At 44.9% G+C, this 23,906-nt stretch overlaps 1 protein-coding gene across 2 annotated transcripts in view; it reads left to right on the plus strand.

Annotated features, from left to right (window-relative positions):
* zc3h3 (zinc finger CCCH-type containing 3) overlaps positions 1–23,906 on the plus strand; it is a 345,175-nt gene that overhangs the window by 93,117 nt on the left and 228,152 nt on the right. The window lies entirely within an intron of this gene.

A 23,906-nucleotide genomic window follows, 5' to 3' on the forward strand; every position in this document is an offset into this window, starting at 1 on the left:
AAGAAGAGAATCTCTCAGGGAGGTTGGTCTCTCTGCAAGTCTGTTGCGTGAAATTTTATTTGTATTACCATTGCTCAAAAGTCTCTTCGTTGATGAGTATATTTTTTGGTGCAGATTTTTCTGTGCATTCATTAGAGGGGGGTTGACTAATCTATAACCATCCCAGCACAGGGCTTCACACACTGTTCATGGGCACACATTTTTAAAGGTGAAAATTGACCCCATAGAGACAAATATAAATTATCTACAGACTGAATTCTGAGGGGTTGAGATTATTCAATGCAATATCTAAATGTAACTTTGTTTTTCCCCCTTCTCACCCACCACCACAAACTTGAGAGTTGTGATAGAAAAGTATTGTCTTTCTTCTATTTAACAGTTTCAGTGGACCCATGCTGCTCAGAATATGCCCAATCCTCTCCATCACCAAGACTGCCTGCTTCCACCTCTGTAACGTCGCCTATTCCCTTTCCTGTCTCAACTCATCTGCTGAAACCCTCATCCATGCCTTTGTTGCCTCTAGTTTGCTCCTGACCAGCCTCCCACCCTCAGTAAACCTGAGATCCAAAATTCTGTTGCTTGTGTTCTAACTCACACCAAGTCCCAGTCACCCATCACCCCTGTGCTCACCGATCTATCTTCGCTCCCAGTCCGGCAACACCTAAATTTTTACCCAAGAAAAATCTTATCCTTAGTTTCAAATCCCTTCACGGCCTCAACCCCTCGCTATCTCTATAACCTCCTCCGGCCCTACAATACTCAGACATATCTGCACTTTTCCAATTCTGGCCTCTTGCGCTTACTTTAGTTGCTTCACTATTGACGGCCCTGCCGTTAGCTGCCTAGGCCCTCGGCTCTGGAATCCCCGCCCTGCCTCTCTGCCTCTCCTCCTTTAAGACGCTCTTGAAAACTTACCTCTTTGACCAAGCTTTTGTTTATCTGCCCCAATATCATCTTGTGTGCCTTAATGTCAAATCTTGTTTGATAATGATCCTGTGAAGCGCCTTGGGACGTTTTACTATGTTCAAGGGGCTATATAAATGTAAGTTGTAGTTGGGACAATTTGCTGTGCCTCTCCCTCCCCTGTGGCCACCAGCATGGTTGTTGTTGCATGCACCTCTGTGCCTTGTTTGTTTGATGTAGGATAGGTTTCAAACAGGGAGTCAGTTCCCCCTTTTCTTGCTATACAGCAAAGTTAGTAAAATAAGGATTGGGATGGCCCTTGACGAAAAGATAGAATAACACTGCGGTAGACCTTTGTGGTTTTATAGATCGGTAAACAGTTACCTGTCAACATCTTCTGGCATATGTCATTTTTACGACCACTGCATAACAAAACTTAATAAATTGCATAGCTTGTTTGGATTTGCATACTGCCCAGTCCTCGGCTATCTCTGAAAGGAAACTTGAGAAAATAGTCAAATTCTGAGTGAATCTGAAGTCTCTGCTTTGGTTGGATTTATACAGAACTTTTCCCAATTAACAAAAAAATTGAAACAAATCTGAATTTGGGCATTAAACAATTTGACACATGTCAGCAGCTATGGTCTATTGAGATCACCCCAGGTACACAAGGCTCCCATGATTAGCTGGAATGCTGTTTGTAAATGTGCTAGGCAACATATCCTAGCAGGAGACTATTTGGCAAGATGCTTGAACCATTTTAAGGCCACATGGTTCTGAAAGGCCTCCTGGCAGTGGTGTTCCTGAAGATGTGCTTTCGATAGAGTGAGAGTTGCAATGGTATTGTGCGCACCCAAGGGCGGTGTAAAGTGTTGCATAACATCAAGCTCACAGAAATGAAGATTATCCAGATGCCAGAGAGACTCAACCAAGCTTCAGCCTTTGCTGATGAGGAGCAACATGTTCCTTATTTTTCTATCCTCTAGAAGTTACAAAAACAGGAACAAGGCTGACCGGTTGTAAAGATTTACCACATATACATATGTTAGAAACATAGAAACATAGAAAATAGGTGCAGGAGTAGGCCATTCGGCCCTTCTAGCCTGCACCGCCATTCAATGAGTTCATGGTTCATGTTGAAATGGTGGGCTGTTCTGTTCAAAGGCTGCTTCACAACTGCTATTGCATTAGCACTTAACTGGTTGCGTAAACTGGCAGGAATCCCTCAGTACACCCCTTCCTCCAAAATAATAGACTTGACTGCTTATGCACTTTCTTTAGCAGATGAGTTGAAGACCAGCAAAACCTGTCCAATTAAGGTAGGAAAGTTTGAGTGACAGACAACTCTGGTAGTCCCAGCTCATTGACATTTAGACCAGGAATTTGCGGTCAGCAGCGAAGCGATCCGCAAGATCACAGGATTTTGCGATCCCTGTGTCGAGACCTTCAATTCAAATCCACAGAAGTTAGTGGGGATTCCCTTGTACGAACTGCCTTGACTTCAACAGCTGACTAAGCAGTCAGTCAAAACTCAAAATTCTCCCAGACAGCGAACAAGGAAGTGAGTAGGCTCTTAAAATTCTGGGCCGTTGTTTAAGAGATAGCAGGCTTCCCCACACTCTCTCCCAAGCACTAATACCATAGGCACAGGGTCTTCTCCGGGATAGCTAGTCCAAGTAGCCTGACTGCATGTAATTGGAGCAAATATCTGCTCAAATTATTTTTGGAAGAGGGGAATAAAACTTCATTTTCAATAAGATTCTGCTGTTTTAAATAAAAATGCAGTGTTGGAATCGGCAGTTTACTGGTGTTTGTAGACCTGAAATTGATTCAGTGAATAATTTTCATGAACCGTTGGGAATGGTACTAAGGAAGGGATGGGCCATCTGTTGAAATGAACTCTGAACCCTAGCTGAAGAATGGCACTCTAATCTAGAGTCAGAAGGTTCTGGTTTCAAATCCCACTCCAAAAACTAAGGGCTCAATTTTGCCCGGTGATTTGCGCCGTTTTTTTGGCATGCGCCGCTTTTTTTGGTGTAAGTTTTTAAATTAAAGTTTCCCCAAGGAATCTGCGCTAGTGTAACTGAGTTAGATACAATTTTTTTTAGGTTAGTATTTTTTAACGTCATAGGGGACGTTACCTTATGTCTGTGCCAATTTTTAATCATTTTTCGAAGTTTGCCCAAAAAAAAATTTCTCCAAGATCGGTGTATCTGGCCACCCCCGAAAAACCTTCTGGTGCGTTAAGAGAAGGCAGCGCACATTGAAAAATCGACATAGAAGAATGCCATTGTTTTTCATCGAAGTTTTAGAGGGAATCAAGAACACTTTAAATATGCAGAATAAAGATTACAATTTTTTAACCTTACAACGGAGTATATGGAAGTTTGATGGAATTCTGAAATTTTCATTTTCTTTAAACTCACACGCCACCACCGAACGTCAGCAAACAGGGCTGGAGGGTCGGAGCGTTGCCCGGCAGAATCTTCCCCCCGCCTCGGGGCTCGGCTGCAAAACAAACCCGGGGCTGGGGGAGGTGGCGATTGGAAGAAATCACAAGACTGCACTAGGTATCAAATGAGCCCGGAGGCGGGGGGGGGGTCCCAATCACTGCGCTTGCTCAGGCCGGGGTGTGGTCCATACAGACCCTTGGGGGGAGAGAGAGAACAAAAAACCTGTCTTGCCTGCTTACCGTTTTGAGCTTCTTGCAAAAGTAAAATTTAAGCATGGGGGCAATACCGACAACGCCATACCTTGTACGAGCCTTCTGCATCATGGGGCTGTGGAGGAGACAATTGATTTGATGTCATCGCATGAGGAAGTTCAGAACCTGTCTGGTATATCAAGACAGGTGTTTGTACCTGCACCTGAGTGATGCAGACTGTATCAGAAGGCGGCGATTCCGCAAAGACTTTGTAACTGAGATCTGAGAGTTGGTGAAAGCAGACCTGCAACCTAGAAGCGTCAGGAGGGCTGCTTTGTCAGCTGAAATGAAGGTTGAAGCTGCACTTTCATTCTATCCATCAGGATCCTTCCAAGCTACAACTGGGGATGTGCATGTCATTTCTCAACATGCAACACATGTCTACATTCGGCAGGTAACTGCTGCACTATATGCCCGGAAGAAACATAGAAACATAGAAAATAGGTGCAGGAGTAGGTCATTCGGCCCTTCTAGCCTGCACCGCCATTCAATGAGTTCATGGCTGAACATGCAACTTCAGTACCCCATTCCTGCTTTCTCGCCATACCCCTTGATCCCCCCAGTAGTAAGGACTTCATCTAACTCCTTTTTGAATATATTTAGTGAATTGGCCTCAACAACTTTCTGTGGTAGAGAATCCCACAGGTTCACCACTCTCTGGGTGAAGAAGTTTCTCCTCATCTCGGTCCTAAATGGCTTACCCCTTATCCTTAGACTGTGTCCCCTGGTTCTGGACTTCCCCAACATTGGGAACATTCTTCCTCAATCTAACCTGTCTAAACCCATCAGAATTTTAAATGTTTCTATGAGGTCCCCTCTCATTCTTCTGAACTCCAGTGAATACAAGCCCATTTGATCCAGTCTTTCTTGATAGGTCAGTCCCGCCATCCCGGGAATCAGTCTGGTGAACCTTCGCTGCACTCCCTCAATAGCAAGAATATCCTTCCTCAAGTTAGGAGACCAAAACTGTACACAATACTCCAGGTGTGGCCTCACCAAGGCCCTGTACAACTGTAGCAACACCTCCCTGCCCCTGTACTCAAATCCCCTCGCTATGAAGGCCAACATGCCATTTGCTTTCTTAACCGCCTGCTGTACCTGCATGCCAACCTTCAATGACTGATGTACCATGACACCCAGGTCTCGTTGCACCTCCCCTTTTCCTAATCTGTCACCATTCAGATAATAGTCTGTCTCTCTGTTTTTACCACCAAAGTGGATAACCTCACATTTATCCACATTATACTTCATCTGCCATGCATTTTCCCACTCACCTAACCTATCCAAGTCACTCTGCAGCCTCATAGCATCCTCCTCGCAGCTCACACTGCCACCCAACTTAGTATCATCCGCAAATTTGGAGATACTACATTTAATCCCCTTGTCTAAATCATTAATGTACAATGTAAACAGCTGGGGCCCCAGCACAGAACCTTACGGTACCCCACTAGTCACTGCCTGCCATTCTGAAAAGTCCCCATTTACTCCTACTCTTTGCTTCCTGTCTGACAACCAGTTCTCAATCCATGTCAACACACTACCCCCAATCCCATGTGCTTTAACTTTGCACATTAATCTCTTGTGTGGGACCTTGTCAAAAGCCTTCTGAAAGTCCAAATATACCACATCAACTGGTTCTCTCTTGTCCACTCTACTGGAAACATCCTCAAAAAAGTCCAGAAGATTTGTCAAGCATGATTTCCCTTTCACAAATCCATGCTGACTTGGACCTATCATGTCACCTCTTTCCAAATGCACTGCTATGACATCCTTAATAATTGATTCCATCATTTTACCCACTACCGATGTCAGGCTGACCAGTCTATAATTCCCTGTTTTCTCTCCCTCCTTTTTTAAAAAGTGGGGTTACATTGGCTACCCTCCACTCCATAGGAACTGATCCAGAGTCAATGGAATGTTGGAAAATGACTGTCAATGCATCTGCTATTTCCAAGGCTACCTCCTTAAGTACTCTGGGATGCAGTCCATCAGGCCCTGGGGATTTATCGGCCTTCAATCCCATCAATTTCCCCAACACAATTTCCCAACTAATAAGGATTTCCCTCAGTTCCTCCTCCTTACTAGACCCTCTGACCCCTTTTAAATCCGGAAGGTTGTTTGTGTCCTCCTCAGTGAATACCGAACCAAAGTACTTGTTCAATTGGTCCGCCATTTCTTTGTTCCCCGTTATGACTTCCCCTGATTCTGACTGCAGGGGACCTACGTTTGTCTTTACTAACCTTTTTCTCTTTACATATCTATAGAAACTTTTGCAATCCGTCTTAATGTTCCCTGCAAGCTTCTTCTCGTACTCCATTTTCCCTGCCCTAATCAAACCCTTTGTCCTCCTCTGCTGAGTTCTAAATTTCTCCCAGTCCCCGGGTTCGCTGCTATTTCTGGCCAATTTGTATGCCACTTCCTTGGCTTTAATACTATCCCTGATTTCCCTTGATAGCCACGGTTGAGCCACCTTCCCTTTTTTATTTTTACACCAGACAGGAATGTACAATTGTTGTAGTTCATCCATGCGATCTCTAAATATCTGCCATTGCCCATCCACTATCAACCCCTTAAGTATCATTCGCCAATCTATCCTAGCCAATTCACGCCTCATACCTTCAAAGTTAGCCTTCTTTAAGTTCTGGACTATGGTCTCTGAATTAACTGTTTCATTTCCATCCTAATGTAGAATTCCACCATATTATGGTCACTCTTCCCCAAGGGGCCTCGCACAACGAGATTGCTAATTAATCCTCTCTCATTACACAACGCCCAGTCTAAGATGGCCTCCCCCCTAGTTGGTTCCTCGACATATTGGTCTAGAAAACCATCTCTTATGCACTCCAGGAAATCCTCCTCCACCATATTGCTTCCAGTTTGGTTAGCCCAATCTATGTGCATATTAAAGTCACCCATTATAACTGCTGCACCTTTATTTCATGCACCCCTAATTTCCTGTTTGATGCCCTCCCCAACATCACTACTACTGTTTGGAGGTCTGTACACAACTCCCACTAACTAAGGAATGACTACATAAAGTTCCCCATGACAGCCCAGGCAATGCGTGACAGGGCTGTGAGCTTCTCTATGATTGCTGTATTCCCAAAGATACAGGGCCGCATTGATTGTATCTACATCGCCTTGCGAGCACCTTTGGAGAATTCCAAGATGTACAGGAACAGTAAAGATTTCCACTCTATGAATGTACAACCATGTCTGACGACATGCATCGCACCATGTCAGTCGATGCAAGATACCCTGGGAGCATACATGATGCATTCATCCTGCGCAAGAGCGTTATATCTGCCATGTTTCAGCAGCAGCCAGAAGGGCTGTGCTGGTTACTGGGAGACAAAGTGGACGGCTTCGCCACTTGGCTCATGACGCCCCTGCGCATAACCCAGACGGAAGCTGACGGGGAATACAACATATCGCACATTGCGAGGCGCAGCATCATAGAGAGGACCATTAGCATCTTGAAGCAGCGTTTCTGATGTCTGGACCATTCCAGAGACGACTTGCTATACTCCCCTGAGATTGTCGGTCAGGTCACTGTTGTGTGCTGCATGCTGCATAACTTAGCCATCATGAGGCAGCAGCAGCTAGGAGTAGAAGACCTACCTGCAGTGAGAGTAGCCGATGATAATGAGGAGGAAGATGCAGATGACGAGCAGGAGGACAAGGAAGCCATGCAACTACCTGAACCTGGAGCACGACGGCGGAGAAAGGCGGGCCAATCCTTTAACGATTGCTCGAGCCTTGCGTCAGCAGCTCATCCATGAACGTTTTGCTGCCTGAAGGCTCAGCGGCAACTATTCCATATGGATCATGTTTACTGTTTGGGCCTGTTCCGTAATGTTGTGTTGTGTTAATGGAACAAATGATGTTAATGATTCTTGTTTACTTCAAAAGTTGTGTTAATAATGGAACAAATAATGTAAATGATTCAGTTATAATTTAAAATATATTTTATTCAAAAGTTTAACAATTCTTTGTTCTTAATTTAACCTTAATAAAAATATTCTTGTATCAAACTTTAAAGTTCTCAGTTAAGATCACTTACAAACTTTAAACTTGTAAATTTACATAACTTACAAAAAACTTTTAATTTGACAACAGTAACAACAATAATAATAACAGCAGCAGCAGCAAAGAAAGGCTGCACTCATCTCTCCAGCACCTTATTCTAAGACCGCCCACCGCGCTTGGTCTTGCTGACTCCACCACCCTTTTCTGCAGGCGGTGGCACAGTGTTTCTGGGGTTAGTACCAAGCTTATTCTTTCTAACATCTCGGATAATGCGCACTTGTTGAGGGGTGGGGGGAAGAGGGAGGCGGGGTGGGGGGGGGGGCTGGCTTGGGGCTCTTCAGAGGCTGGTCTGGTGATTGAAGTGGGAGTGGCAGTTGATTCTGTCAATGGGCGCATGGTCTGGGTGTGTTCCTTTATTGCAGCAGCTAATTCCAACATGCCCTCCCTCATGCGCCCTGACAGTGTCTCAACAACCTCCAATATTCCCTCCCTCATGTTGAGCAAATTGTCTCGACTACCTGCAACATTCCCTCCCTCATGTTCACTGAGAATGTTTCAACTACCTGTGATATTCCCTCCCTCATGGTCCCGGACATCGTTCCCATTTCTCATCAGAGTGTTATTACTTCTCCTGACAGCCCCAATATCTCATCACCCACCCCACTGATGGTGTCCAGGAGTGACCGCGTAAGGTCAATTCTCTCCGCACTCATTGTCATCATCTGAACTACATCTGTTAGATCCTGCACCTCAGGACAGAGCGATTGAGCTCTCCTTCCCCTCCTCACCACGGGTGTGGCTCGCAGCATCCCAGTGGGACCCGCAGTCTGGGATGGTGGGGCCCTGGGTGTGCCTTGCTGCATCCCACCACTGGGACCCACAGCCTCAGAAGGTGGGGCCCTGGGTGTGCCTTGCTGCATCCACCACTGGGACCTGCAGCCTCGGAAGGTGGGGCCATGGTTGTGCCTCGCTGTACCCCACCACTGGGAGCCGCAGCCTCGGACGGTGGAAAACTATGCAATGTCCCTCCAACACTCAAACCACTAGTCAGAAAAGGGCTAGCAACTCAATGGGCGGCATCTGCACCTCCTCCAAAGTGAGTACAAGAGATGGGGCTTCATCCATCCCCTCCCCCTTACCCCCATGCTCTTGGTCTGCAAAGTGGGTTTGGAAGATGTTCTCTTCAGGCTCGTCCTATACTGAATCTTCTTCGGCATTGTCAGGGTTGGCCTCAAGTTCTGCAAAATTTAACAGAACAGACAAATGGTTAGCAGCAGAGGAGGTGGCATGAGTAGGCTCACATAGGCAACAGGCTGATTTGAAGGATCACGATGAATGATAGCACATTGCATCAACCAAAGCATAGCTGATGGAGAGATCCCCATGAACTGAAGCATGGCTAGCCCGCGCAGTACTTAACATTTAGCAAAGCCAGACTGGAATTTGTAGGACTTGCCCTCTCCCTCGAGTGTGGGCCCAGCTTGTGCAGTGGTGGTTGCTTTTCTCCAGACAGGACCCATCAAAGCAGCAACCCTCTCTTCCAAGGGTGTCAATGGTTGTAGATTTGCCGGGCCTCCTCCTGTTCGAGTTCTTTCCCTTTTGTTATGTGACACCTTCCTCTGCAAAGATGAAAATACAACTTTTTAGAGAGGGTGTCTTTCAGCTGGGTGTGACATATACAGCTGGTCACATTTACAATTACAATTGCATTGAATAAATGAAAATATTACTTACACTAACTACTTGACTAAGGTCCTGCCACTTTTTACACTGGCCTCCAGATCTCGGGGTGGTCACCATTGCACAATAATCTTCTGCAAGTTGGTTCCAGCGTTTCTTCATTTCTTTGGGTGGAACTTGACCTCTGCTGGTGTCTTGCTCGTGCCATCAGGCCTCAATCACAGTAACTAGTGCCTCCACTTCATCCTGTAAGAAATTATTGGTCCTTGCACCGCGTTGTATCTTGTATTGCAGCTCTGATTTTTTCCAATGATAATTACAGTTCTCACACAGCACTCATCGTTCTCACACACGCAACTGGCTCTTTAAAAATGACCGATTGCAGACCGGGAGCTGCACTGTGTTTGCGCACCCATAGGAATCACGTCAAAAATGTCCTTATTTTTCCCGTGCATGCGCAGAAGGTGCGGCATCGTTTTTCCGGCGCAGAGAGCAGGCTCCATCCCGCGAGGCGACTGGACATGCTGTGCAGCACCAAATTTGAAAACATTGGGGAAACTTGGCGCAAATATTTTTGGAGTATTTCTGGCCAAGAAAAACAGGTGTAACTCTGGTAATAGTAAAAAAAACAGCTTTGGGCAAAATTGACCCTTAACATTCCAGTGCAGTACTGAGCGAGTGCTGCTCTTGTCTGAACTGCCAGCTTTTGGACGATGGGGTTCATATCACCATTCATATGAAGCTGTACGAAATTCACGTGCCTGAAATTCATCCTCTTGGGTAGATATGAAAGATCCCATGCCACTATTTTGAAGAAGAGCAGAAGTGTTCTCGCTGGTGCCCTGGACAATATATCTCCCTCAACCAACACCTAAACCCACATGATTTTGTCATTTATTTCATTGCCTTTTGTGCGAGCTTGTTGTGCTCAAATTGGTTGCCATGTTTCCTAAATTATAACAGAGAGTACACTTCAAAAGTACTTCATTGGTTGTAAAGTGCTTTGGGATATTATGAGGTCATACAAGGTGCTATATAAATGCAAGGCTTCCTTTTTTTTAATATCCACAAGGAGGAAACACTCCCATGTTAACTTGGCTCAGTTGGGAGCACTCTGATTCAGAGCCAGAGGATTGTGGGTCCAAGCCCAAGACTTGATCACATAATCTAGGCTGACAATTCAGTGCAGTACTGAGGAGTACTGGATTGTCAGAGGAGCTGTATTTCAGATGCGTCATTAAACTGAAACCCCTTCCATAAGTTCAGCTGGATGTAAAAGATTTGGCTGTAAAGTGCATAGACGAAAGATGTGCTGTTTCTCGATCATGCATTGAGCTTCGTTGGAACAGTGTAATGGGTCGAGGAGGCGGCGCAGGAATCCGGGGGAGCCTTATAAAAGGCCAGCGGCAGTCGGAGGAGCAGCGGCAGTCTAGGAGGTGGCGCGGATTCCGGGGGAGGCCTATAAAAGGCCAGCGGCAGTTGGAGGAGCAGCGGCAGTCTAGGAGGTGGCGCGGATTCCGGGGGAGGCCTATAAAAGGCCAGCGGCAGTTGGAGGCTCTGCAGCGGCAGTCTAGGAGGTGGCGCGGATTCCGGGGGAGGCCTATAAAAGGCCAGCGGCAGTCGGAGGAGCAGCGGCAGTCTAGGAGGTGGCGCGGATTCCGGGGGAGGCCTATAAAAGGCCAGCGGCAGTCGGAGGAGCAGCGGCAGTCTAGGAGGTGGCGCGGATTCCGGGGGAGGCCTATAAAAGGCCAGCGGCAGTTGGAGGCTCTGCAGCAGTCGAGGAGGCCAGCTGGTGCAAGGAGAGAAGGCAAAAATGAAGTAAAAAGAAATCGAAGGGTGACGTCACAGCCAAGGGGTAAGTGATTGGCTGGTGATTTGTGAGTAGTTTTTCTTCTTTTTCTTTTATCGGTTGGTAATCTTTGGCATTGTTGCCAAATTAAGTTAATTTAAGGGTTAAGTCATGGCAGGAGAGCCCAGACCCGTGTCATGCTCCTCCTGTGCTATGTGGGAACTCAGGGACGCTTCCATTGTCCCTGATGACTACATGTGCAGGAAGTGTATCCTGCTGTAGCACCTGACAGATCGCATTCTGGCACTGAAGCTACGCATGGATTCACTCTGGAGCATCCGCGATGCTGAGGATATCGTGAATAGCACGTTTAGTGAGTTGGTCACACCACAGCTAAAGGTTACTCGGGTAGATAGGGAATGGGTGACCATCAGGAAGAGCAGTGGAAGGAAGGTAGTGCAGGGGTCCCCTGTGGTCATCCCCCTCCAAAACAGATACACCGCCTTGGGTGCTGTTGGGGGGGGAGTGACTCACCAGGGGAGGGCAGCAGCAGCCAAGTTCATGGCACCATGGGTGGCTCTGCTGCACAGGAGGGCAGGAAGAAGAGTGGGAGAGCTATAGTGGTTGGGAATTCTATTGTAAGGAGAATAGATAGACGTTTCTGTGGCCGCAATCGAGAATCCAGGATGGTATGTTGCCTCCCTGATGCAAGGGTCAAGGATGTCTCGGAGCAGCTGCAGGACATTTTGGAGGGGGAGGGTGAACAGGTGCATGTAGGTACCAACAATATAAGTAAAAAAACAGGATGAGGTCCTACAAACTGAATTTAGGGAGCTAGGAGTTAAATTAAAAAGTAGGACCTCAAAGGTAGTAATCTCAGGATTGCGACCAGTGCCACGTGCTAGTCAGAATAGGAATTGCAGGATAGCTAAGATGAATACGTGGCTTGAGGAATGGTGCAAGAGAGAGGGATTCAAAATCCTGGGACATTGGAGCCGGTTCTGGGTGAGGTGGGACCAGTACAAACTGGACGGTCTGCACCTGGGCAGGACCAGAACCAATGTCCTAGGGGGAGTGTTTGCTCGTGCTGTTGGGGAGGGGTTAAACTAATATGGCAGTGGATGGGAACCTATGCAGGGAGACAGAGGGAAGTAGAATGGGGGCAGAAGCAAAAGATAGAAAGAAGAAAAGTAAAAGTGCAGTGCAGAGAAACCCAAGGCAAAAATCAAAAAGGGCCACATTACAGCAAAATTCTAAAAGGGCAAAGTGTGTTTTAAAAAAAACAACCCTGAAGGCTCTGTGCCTCAATGCGTGGAGTATTCGTAATAAGGTGGACGAATTAACTGCGCAGGCAGCTATTAACGAATATGATATAATTGACATTACGGAGACATGGCTCCAGGGTGACCAAGGCTGGGAACTCAACATCCAGGGGTATTCAACATTCAGGAAGGATAGACAGAATGGAAAAGGAGGTGGGGTAGCATTGCTGGTTAAAGAGGAAATTAACGCAAGAGTAAGGAAGGACATTAGCTTGGATGATGTGGAATCTGTATGCGTAGAGCTGCGGAATACCAAAGGGCAGAAAACGCTAGTGGGATTTGTGTACAGACCACCAAACAGTAGTAGTGAGGTTGGGGACAGCATCAAACAAGAAATTAAGGATGCATGCAATAAGGGTACAGCAGTTATCATGGGCGACTTTAATCTACATATAGATTGGGCTAACCAAACTGGTAGCAACACGGTGGAGGAGGATTTCCTGGGGTGTATTAGGCCAATATGTTGAGGAACCAACAAGAGGGCTGGTCATCCTCGACTGGGTGATGTGTAACGAGAAAGGACTAATTTGCAATCTTGTTGTGCGAGGCCCCTTGGGGAAGAGTGACCATAATATGGAAGAATTCTTTATTAAGATGGAGAGTGACACAGTTAATTTAGAGACTAGGATCCTGAACTTAGGGAAAGGTAACTTCGATGGTACGATTCGTGAATTGGCTAGAATAGACTGGCGAATGATACTTAAAGGGTTGACGGTGGATAAGCAATGGCAAACATTTAAAGATCACATGGATGAACTTCACCACTTGTACATCCTGGTCTGGAGTAAAAATAAAATGGGGAAGGAGGCTCAACTGTGGCTAATGGGAAATTAAGGATAGTGTTAAATCCAAGGAAGAGGCATACAAATTAGCAAGAAAAAGCAGCAAACCTGAGGACTGGGAGAAATTTAGAATTCATCAGAGGAGGACAAAGGGTTTAATTAGGAGGGGAAAAATAGAGTATGAGAGGAACCTTGCTGGGAGCATAAAAACTGACTGCAAAAGATTCTATAGATATGTGAAGAGAAAAAGATTAGTGAAGTCAAACGTAGGTCCCTTGCAGTCAGAATCAGGTGAATTTATAATGGGGAACAAAGAAATGCAGACCAATTGAACAAATACTTTGGTTCTGTCTTCACGAAGGAAGACACAAATAATCTTTCGGAAATACTAGGGGACAGAGGGTTAGCGAGAACGAGTAACTGAAGGAAATCCTCATTAGTCAGGAAATTGTTTTAGGGAAATTGATGGGATTGAAGGCCGATAAATCCCCAGGGCCTGATAGTCTGCATCTCAGAGTACTTAAGGAAGTGGCCCTAGAAATAGTGCATGCCTTGGTGATAATTTTCCAGCAGACTATTGACTCTGGATCAGTTTCTATGGACTGGAGGGTAGCTAATATAACACCACAAGGAGGGAGAGAGAAAATAGGGAATTATAGACTGGTTAGCCTGACATCGGTGGTGGGGAAAATATCGGAATCAATTATTAAAGATGAAATAACAGCGCATTTGGAAAGCAGTGACAGGATCGGTCCAAGTCAGGATGGATTTATGAAAGAGAAATCATGCCTGACAAATCTCCTAGAATTTTTTGAGGATGTAACTAGTGGAGTGGACAAGGGAGAACCAGTGGATGTGGTGTATTTGGACTTTCAAAAGGCTTTTGACAAAGTCCCACACGAGATTAGTGTGCAAAATTGAAGCACATGGTATTGGGGGTAATGTATTGACGTGGATAGAGAACTGGTTGGCAGACAGGAAGCAGAGAGTCGGGATAAACGGTTCCTTTTCAGAATAGCAGGTAGTGACTAGTGGGGTGCCGCAGGGCTCAGTGCTGGGACCCCAGCTATTTACAATATACATCAATGATTTAGATGAAGGAATTGAGTGTAATATCTCCAAGTTTGCAGATGGCACTAAGCTGGGTGGCGGTGTGAGCTGTGAGGAGGATGCTAAGAGGCTGCAGGGTGACTTGGACAGATTAGGTGAGTGGGCAAATGAATGGCAGATGCAGGATAATGTGGATAAATGTGTGGTTATCCACTTTGGTGGCAAAAATACGAAGGCAGAATGATATCTGAATGGCGGCTGATTAGGAAAAGAGGAGGTGCAACGAGACCTGAGTGTTATGGCACATCAGTCATTGAAAGTTGGCAGGTACAGCAGGTGGTGAAGAAGGCAAATGGCATGTTGGCCTTCATAGCTCGGGGATTTGAGTATCGGAGCAGGGAGGTCTTACTGCAGTTGTACAGGGCCTCATCTGGAATATTGTGTTCAGTTTTGGTCTCCTAATCTGAGGAAGGACGTTCTTGCTATTGAGGGAGTGCAGCGAAGGTTCACCAGACTGATTCCCGGGATGGCAGGACTGACATATGAGGAGAGACTGGATCGACTGGGCCTGTATTCACTCGAGTTTAGAAGAATGAGAGGGGATCTCATAGAAACATATAAAATAAGACGGGACTGGACAAGTTAGATGCAGGAAGAATGTTTCCGATGGGGAAGTCCAGAACCAGGAGACACAGTCTAAGGATAAAGGGATAAGCCATTTAGGACCGAGATGAGGAGAAACTTCTTCACTCATAGAGTTGTGAACCTGTGGACTTCTCTACCGCAGAGTGTTGTTAATGCTAGTTCGTTGGATATATTCAAGAGGGAGTTAGATATGGCCCTTACGGCCAAAGGGATCAAAGGGTATGGAGAGAAAGCAGGAAAGGGGTACTGAGGTGATGATCAGCTATGATCTTATTGAATGGTGGTGTAGGCTCGAAGGGCCGAATGGCCTACTCCTGCCAATTTTCTATGTTTCTATGGCACTATTTGAAGAGCAGGAATATTCTTCCAGTTTCCTGGCCAATATTTGTCCCTCAATCAAGAACAGATTTACTGATGATTTATCTCATTTGTTGTGGGCAAATTTATAGTGACGTTTGCCTATACTACGACAGTGACTACACTTCAAAAAATAATTCTTTGATTGTGCAGTGAGTTGGGGTAACCCGAGGACCTGAAATGTATGTTTATTTTCTTATGTGATACCATTTTTTTTAAAAGCATTGTTTTTACACATAACCTAGGTTTAATGTAGAGATAGAATACTTCAAATTTCAGGTGTCTTGCACCTCAGCCCCACACAAACTTTGCTGCCCCTTAAACAATGGGGGCGAAAATTGTCTTGAAGTTGCTGAATTTGCTAGTTCAAATAAGCGGAATTGACAACACAGTTAAAGCAACAGGATCTCTAAAATCCCTCCTGGGTTAATAACTACGTGTAGTGATGTTAATTCATCACACTATTGAGCCTTGTTATTCCTCCAGCCTTGTGCCCTTGATGAATACATTCTGTATACAGAAAAGTAACAGCACAGACAAGAAAAAGTGTATTGAAGTCAATCATAGTTTTCGTTCGAGGGACCGCCCATGATGACGATGAGCTAGTGACTTTATTCACAAAGGGGGATGCTGAGTGGACTGGATCTCCCTGTTTCTGGGAGTGGTCAAGATTCATAGGCTCCAAATGTAAGACATGATTTTGCCAGAGGAACTTGTAGCCAAAAAGCTGTGATCTGACTGACCCGTCTTGTGATCAGCTTATCGAGCCGCTTGTCGAGTCACAGCAGTGACGATGACAGATATGTGATGGCTTCTATGGGATAACTTTTGTAAATGTCGCAGGATAAATTTCAGGCATAAGAATTTCATGGTGATCTGAAACTCATTGTATATCACAACAGACTGACATCCCGCTGACAGTGGATGCTGCTCAGCACCAAGGACCGTGCACATGGCACTCGTCGATGTGGTGTCCAATGGATCAGAAAGCTGCCTGTCCGCCAAACTGCTGCCAAACTGCTAGCCGCAGCGCCACGATCAAATTGTGATGTCAGCACAATGCAAGATCTGCATTGTTTTGCTGTCCATCCGTTTTAAGTTTACAGTAGCCCCTTCCCCCACCCACGATAGCACAGGCTTACCACTGCAAGATAATCTATTGCGACTGTCAGACTGCAAAGCACTACCATTTTGTGCAGATAGGTAAAATGTCAGAGACCGATCGATTGATCTCCAACAATAATTATCAAAAACCAGACCCGTTGCATTGCTTCAGTAACTTTGAATGTAGTAGGATCTCAATCTTCCCTTTAATAGATCCCTGACAGGTGCTCCAAGTGGCTTTGTCTTGTCCAACTGTATTGCCACTAAGTGGCATGTAACAGGAAGGGGAGTTGAAAAGCAGAGTTACATGGGTTCTGTGCCGTACTGTACATGGATTTTTGACAGCACCTATTTATCATCTCTCTGGACTGGAAATGCGTTACTGCATTAATGGGCGGCTGGTGGATTAGATATCAGCTTTCTGTGAATTTAACTCTTTCCTGCACCTCCTCTGTTAACCTAAAAAGTCCTGTTTAGAATGCAAGGAGTTTGAACTCCTGCGTTGGCTGCATTGTGGGCGAGTGCGTAGATTTCCACCTGTAATTTATGATGTGGGAGGCTGCCCACCGTGATTGGGCTCAGTGTGTGTGTATGTGTGTGTCGTGGGGGAGGGGGAGAATAGAGGAGAGTCAGTGAATATGTGACCCTCATCTATTCAAATACCTCTGGCCATTTGGAGAGCAATATTGGCAGAGACTGGAAGCAGGCCACCTGCTTACCTTCTATTCTTGCCTTCTCTGGTGAGAGGGGCAGTTACAAGGGTAGCAAATAAAATATACTGGCAAAGACCTGCAAAACATTTGCAGTCAAATTAGTATGCTGATGTCATCCCTCCCTCTCTCGCTCTCGCTCCCTCCCCTGCCCTCGCTCTCCCCTGCCCTCGCTCTCCCCTGCCCTCGCTCTCCCCCGCCCTCACTCTCCCCCGCCCTCACTCTCCCACTATTGGAAAAAATTCTGAAGGACAGGATAAATCTTCATTTAGAAAGACACGGATTAGTCAAGGACAGTCAGCATGGATTTGTTAAGGGAAGGTCATGTCTGACTAACTTGATTGAACCTTTTGAGGAGGTAGCAAGGAGGGTCGATGAGGATAGTGCATTTGATGTAGTGTATATGGATTTCAGCAAGGCTTTTGATAAGATCCCACATGGCAGACTGGTCACGAAAGTAAAAGCCCATGGGATCCAGGGCAAAGTAGCAAGTTGAATCCAAAATTGGCTCAAAGGCAGGAAGCAAGGGTAATGGTTGATAGGTGTTTTTGTGACTGGAAGGCTGTTTCCAGTGGGGTTCCGCAGGGCTCAGTACTAGGTCCCTTGCTTTTTATGGTATACATCAATGATCCAGACTTGAATATAGGGGATATGAATAAGAACTTTGCAGATGATACTAAAATCAGCTGTGTGGTTGATAATGAAAAAGAAAGCTATAGACTGCAGGAAGATATCAATCAACTGGTCAGGTGGATAGAACAGTGCCAAATGGAATTTAATCTGGAGAAGTGTGAAGTAATGCTTTTGGGCAGGGCTAACAAAGAAAGGGAATACACATTAAATGGTAGGATACCGAGAAGTGTAGTGGAACAAAGGGACCTTGGAGTGCATGTCCACAGATTCTTGAAGGTAGCAGGCCAGGTCGATAAGGTGATTAAGAAGGCATACGGAATCGAAACATAGAAAATAGGTGCAGGAGTAGGCCATTCGGCCCTTCGAGCCTGCACCGCCATTCAATGAGTTCATGGCTGAACATGCAACTTCAGTACCTCATTCCTGCTTTCTCGCCATACCCCTTGATCCCCCTAGTAGTAAGGACTACATCTAGCTCCTTTTTGAATATATTTAGTGAATTGGCCTCAACAACTTTCTGTGGTAGAGAATTCCACAGGTTCACCACTCTGGGTGAAGAAGTTTCTCCTCATCTCGGTCCTAAATGGCTTACCCCTTATCCTTAGACTGCGACCCCTGGTTCTGGACTTCCCCAATATTGGGAACATTCTTCCTGCATCTAACCTGTCTAAACCCATCAGAATTTTAAACGTTTCTATGAGATCCCCTCTCATTCTTCTGAACTCCAGTGAATACAAGCCCAGTTGATCCAGACTTTCTTGATATGTCAGTCCTGCCATCCCGGGAATCAGTCTGGTGAACCTTCGCTGCACTCCCTCAATAACAAGAATGTCCATCCTCAAGTTAGGAGACCAAAACTGTACACAATACTCCAGGTGTGGCCTCACCAAGGCCCTGTAGTAACACCTCCCTGCCCCTGTACTCAAATCCCCTCGCTATGAAGGCCAACATGCATTTGTTGAATACTTGCCTTTATTAGCGAGGCATAGAATACAAGAGCAGGGAGGTTATGCTTGAACTGTATAAAACACTAGTTAGGCCACAGCTAGAGTACTGTGTGCAGTTCTGGTCACCGCATTACAGCAAGGATGTGATTGCATTGGAAAGGGTACAGAGGAGATTTCTGAGGATGTTGCTAGGAGTGGAGAATCTTAGCTATGGGGACAGATTGGATAGGCTGGGTTTGTTTTCATTGGATCAGAGGAGGCTGAGGGGAGACCTCATTGAGGTGTGTAAAATTATGAGTGAATAGACAGAGCCTATTTCCCTTAGCAGAGGGGTCCACAAGTAGGCGTCATAAATTTAAAGTAATTGGTAGAAGGTTTCAAGAGGATTTGAAGGGAAATGTCTTCACCCAGAGGGTTGTGGGGATTTAGAACTCACTTGCCTAAAAGGGTGGTAGAGGCAGAAACCCTCATCACATTTAAAAATTACTTAGATGTGCACTTGAAGTGCTGTAACCTGCAAGGCTACGGACCTAGAGCTGCAAAATGAGATTAGGCTGGATAGCCTCTTGTTGGCCGGCACGGACACGTTCAGCAGAAATGGCCTCCTTCCGTGCTGTAAATTTCTATGATTCTATGATACATTGCACAATATGTTGTGCAGTCGAATATGTTGTGTTGTTAGATTAGAGGTTTAAATAGATTTGGATGAAGAATTTCCATTAATTTATTGGATTTTATTTGTTTAAGAAACCAACTCTACTGTCTTACCATTACAGTAGGCAGCTAGAGTCTTGGTTTAACATATCAGCAAAATGACAGCACCTTTGACAATTCTTCGGTATTTTAGTGGAATGTTAGCCTAAATTGTGCACTCAAACCCACAATCTTCTGATCCAGTGGCAAGAGTGCTACCAGCTGAACCCTGTTGAAGCTGTGCTGTTGAAGCTTTCTCTTGCTTTACTTAACCATATTAAAAATTGAGTTTTGAAGAAGTGACCAATTGGATAGGTAAAGAAAGAACTTCCATTTATATATTTTCGTGACTTCAGAATGTCCAAAAGCGCTTTTCAAGTAAGAAGTTAATTTGAAGAGTAATCACTGTTATAATCTAGGAAATGTGGCAGCCAATTTGCGCACTATAAGGTTCCCCAAACAGTAATTAAATAAATGACCAGATGAATTGTTTTAGTGATGTTGGTTGAGGGATAAATATTGGCCAGGTCACCGGTAGAACTCCCCTATTCTTCTTCGAATAATGCCATGGGATCTTTTCTAACTGCCTGTGAGGGTAGATGGAACCTCGGTTTAACGTTTCATCTCAAAGAACATAAGAATTAGGAGCAAGAGTAGGCCATTTGGCCCCTCAAGCCTGCTCTGCCATTCAATAAGATCATGGCTGTTCTTCTACCTCAACTCTCATATCCCTTGATTGCACTATCCCATATCCCTTGATTCCCTTAATATTCAAAAATCTATCGACCTCTACCTCAATAATGTGCTTTACCCCCTCAACTTTAGACAGAGGCAGGTTTGTTAGGCCTAGTGGCCATTTCCTATTCCTAAAAATGCTTCTATTTCAAAACCACAAGAAATGCAACATAATTGAGGCTTTTTTTAAACTGCAGGGAAACAGAATCGATCTGCTTACAGTAACTGTGGAATGTGACAGTTCCATTTCGACATCAGCCTGTCTGAGTGAGGATGCCAAATGTGAACAGATTTGTGCTGTAGACCCTTGCCCCTGAGGAAATGGGTTGAGACTGAGCAAAGTAATTTCACAAAGCACTCTTTCAGGCAGAGAAGACTCTCATCCCTTCAGTCCGAGTGGCAAAAGGCCATTATGCTGTCTAAGCAGTGTACTCTGGTTCTTATTCTTCTCTCTCCCTACTTTCATTTTAATATTTCATTAAATTACGCTCTATTCTTTCTCTTTGTGTTTCTCTGTGTTTTAGATCTGTATGAAACTTATTGTAAGTAGATTAATTAAATGTTTCCTGCAATTTGAAAAAGGAACAATTATGTTCCATTTCCTGTGGATTTAGAGTACAAAAGTTTTTAGGAATAATAAAAGGCCAATAGGCCTAACAAGCCCGTCTCCTTTCAATAGCCCCCAAATCCATCTACTCACTGTGTAATTCAATCACTTATTTCTCCAGAAACAGACCTAATTGCCTCTTGATCATCATTTTTATGTATGCCTGCTTCAGTGGCCTTACCTGCCACTATATTCTACAAATGTACTTGGGCGAAAAGTTCTTTCTGTCTTCCATCTTGCTTCTAGCTTCCTAATTTGTAACTTTTATTCAAACGGTGAATAAGTTTGGATGTATCCTATCATTCGGTCCCCAGAGAATAAAGGACCGCAGAGCTTGGACCATTGGATGCTTAATCCCCTCACCAGGGTGGTGATTATTTAGCTGAACTTTCTGTATGCATCTGTCAAAGTCACGAGGCCCACATCAGCCTGGTGATGACAGCAGTGCAGCTTTACAAGCAAGCGCCTGTGGGTTGGATACTGCTCAATGTGCGGTTTCAGCAGTTTTTGTCTTGCCCACTTATGGACCACAACAGATCTCTTTTTCGTCATGATGAATGGTGTTCATAACATGTTCAAATAACACTAGCACGGTATTGCTCTTCCACTCTTGCTCCAATAATGTTCTTAATTAGGAGAATCTAATGAGATCGATTAGTCATTAGCCTTGACCTCGGTGGCTTGTGGTGTGTTGTTGGCTGATAACAGGGGTGCTCAGAATATTGTTGGTAATAAAAATGTGATACATGGTTAGAGTGATACATACCACTGCGGAATTGGAGCCTTTTATAACCAATAATTGTCAAATTTAGTTGCTCTTGCACTGAGCTGATGCTGCTCACAGCCAAAGAGGAGGTCCCACTCCATCAGCGCCACTACTGAAGACAAACTCACCGGTCTTCCCAGATCTAGCATTAGTGGAGAGTCGGTTTTAGAATACGTGGTGCACAGTCGGTTTCGGGAGTTCTGTGGAGAGCCCAGTAAATTTGTTGAGTCAGATTGAAAACGCTTGCATTCTGGTGTCCGATACAAATGCCACAGCGCCAATCCTTTGTGTGCCGCAGTCTACAAAATGGTACTACCTGCCAAACTATACACAATTAAGCTGGTGCCAATGTAAATAAAGGAGAGTGGCATACGTAGGTTGCGATCCTCAAGTTTGCACCTTAACCATATGTTCAAGTGCTTTTAATGCAACATTCAGTTTCTAATGGTGGGCATAGACAAGCCTAATCAAGCAAGTGCTGCCCTTCATAGTACTTAACCCATCCAGATACTAAGGGTGCCAAATTATCATAGTAAGCTGAGGAGCTATCAGGAAAAAAAAATTCTTGCCAAATTTTCTCTATTCCCGATTCATGCATGTGTTGATCTATTGCTCAGCTGCAATTCCACAGGAGCCAGTCACCTCCAGTACCTCATTCGAGTGGTTATTCATTTGTAAATCCTGATGGTATGGGATATCACCATCGAGCCCAATCCAGTCCTCACTCAACATTTAAATCATGAAAGGTTTTGATAAAGTAAATAAGGAGAAACTGTTTCCAGTGGCAGAAGGGTCGGTAAGCAGAGGACACAGATTTAAGGTAATTGACAAAAGATCCAGAGGTGACCGGAGGGGAAATAAATTTACACAACCAGTTTCGATCTGGAATGCACTGCTTGAAAGGATGGTGGAAGCAGATTCAAAGGAAATTGGATAAATTCATGAAGGGAAAAAAATTACAGGAGTATGGGGAAAGAGCAGGGGCGTGGGATTAATAGGACAGCTCTACCAAACACGATGGGCAAATGGCCGCTTCCTGTGCTGTATCATTCCATGGTTCTATGATTCACACACACCCACACATACTTCCATCAGCGGTCACTGGATAGCAATTAGGAGTGGGAACCAATGTTCCCTTTAAGCTGCGCAGCGATCAGCTGGTCTTGCACAGCCAGTGAGCAGGCTTTTAAATAGAAAAAGCGATCCTGCATGGAATTTTGAAGGGCCTGCACAGTCCTTTTAAAGGGGCCATGCAGGCCAAAACAAAATTAGAGGAAACATTGGTGGGAACCCTGGCTGGCCTGCCCCTCCCTAGCCCAGGCGCTGGGGTCAAAAGTAGTTTCCGTACTGCTGTCCCAGCAAAGAAAGAAAGACTTGCATTTATATAGCGCCTTTCACAACCACTGGACGTCTTGAAGCGCTTTACAGTCAATTAAGTTCTTTTGGAGTGTAGTCACTGTTCTAATGTGGGAAAGATCACTTGAATAGGCATAAACTGGGGACTGAACCCTTCCTGGTCTCTTGCTTAGCTTCTTAATAAATTCACTATTCGAGAATCTCAGGAGTTCAGTTGTGAGGAGAGGTCGAAGAAGTTGAGGATTGCCTTTTTTCAAGATGACAGGTTTAAAATTTTCAAGATTATAAATGGAACAGAATTGATCTGACAAATTATTCAGCAAACTGTTCAAGTACCAGGGTAAGGAGGTTAAAAAATATATTAAGTTTTAGTTAAAAATGGAATAAGTAATCAAGGAAGGACATTGAAACAAACAGTATAATTAGATTCTGGAAAGGGGATTGAAGGGGTATGGCAAGAAGATGGGAAAAATAGGAGTTTTGTGAGAAAGGCGCAGGCTTGATCACTGTTCCTAAAAATTCTTTATAATATTTGAATTCTGAAACAATTCAGTAAAATATGGTTCCCCTCTAGTATATAAAACAGCCAGAAAAACCAAGGCTGTACAGGGCTCCATCCTCCACCAGATAGGCATCTACCATTGATTCTGAGAGAGTCTGCAACTGACGTGTGATCTTGCACTGACAAAAGACTCGAAAAGGTGGTAAGGGGGAGTGCTGAGAGCAATCAAAAGTGGGTGGGCCTGTCAGGCCTCTTCCTTAACATTACCCACCTCTGACCCTGCCTCAGCTCTTCTGCTGCTGAAACCCTCATTCATGCCTTTTTTACCTCTAGACTTGACTACTCCAACTCACTCCTGGCTGGCCTTCCACATTTCACACTACGTAAACTTGAAGTCATCCAAAACTCAGCAACCTGTGTACTAACCCGCACCAAGTCAAGATCACCCATCACCCCTGTGCTTTCTGACCTACATTGGCTCCCAGTTAAACAATGCCTCGATTTCAAAATTCTCATCCTTGTTTACAAATTACACACAGACTTGTCCCTCCCTATCTCTGTAATCTTTTTCAGCCTCACAACCCCACAAGAT

This window comes from Pristiophorus japonicus, chromosome 1, assembly GCF_044704955.1.
Source record: "Pristiophorus japonicus isolate sPriJap1 chromosome 1, sPriJap1.hap1, whole genome shotgun sequence".
NCBI classification, from domain to species: domain Eukaryota; kingdom Metazoa; phylum Chordata; class Chondrichthyes; family Pristiophoridae; genus Pristiophorus; species Pristiophorus japonicus.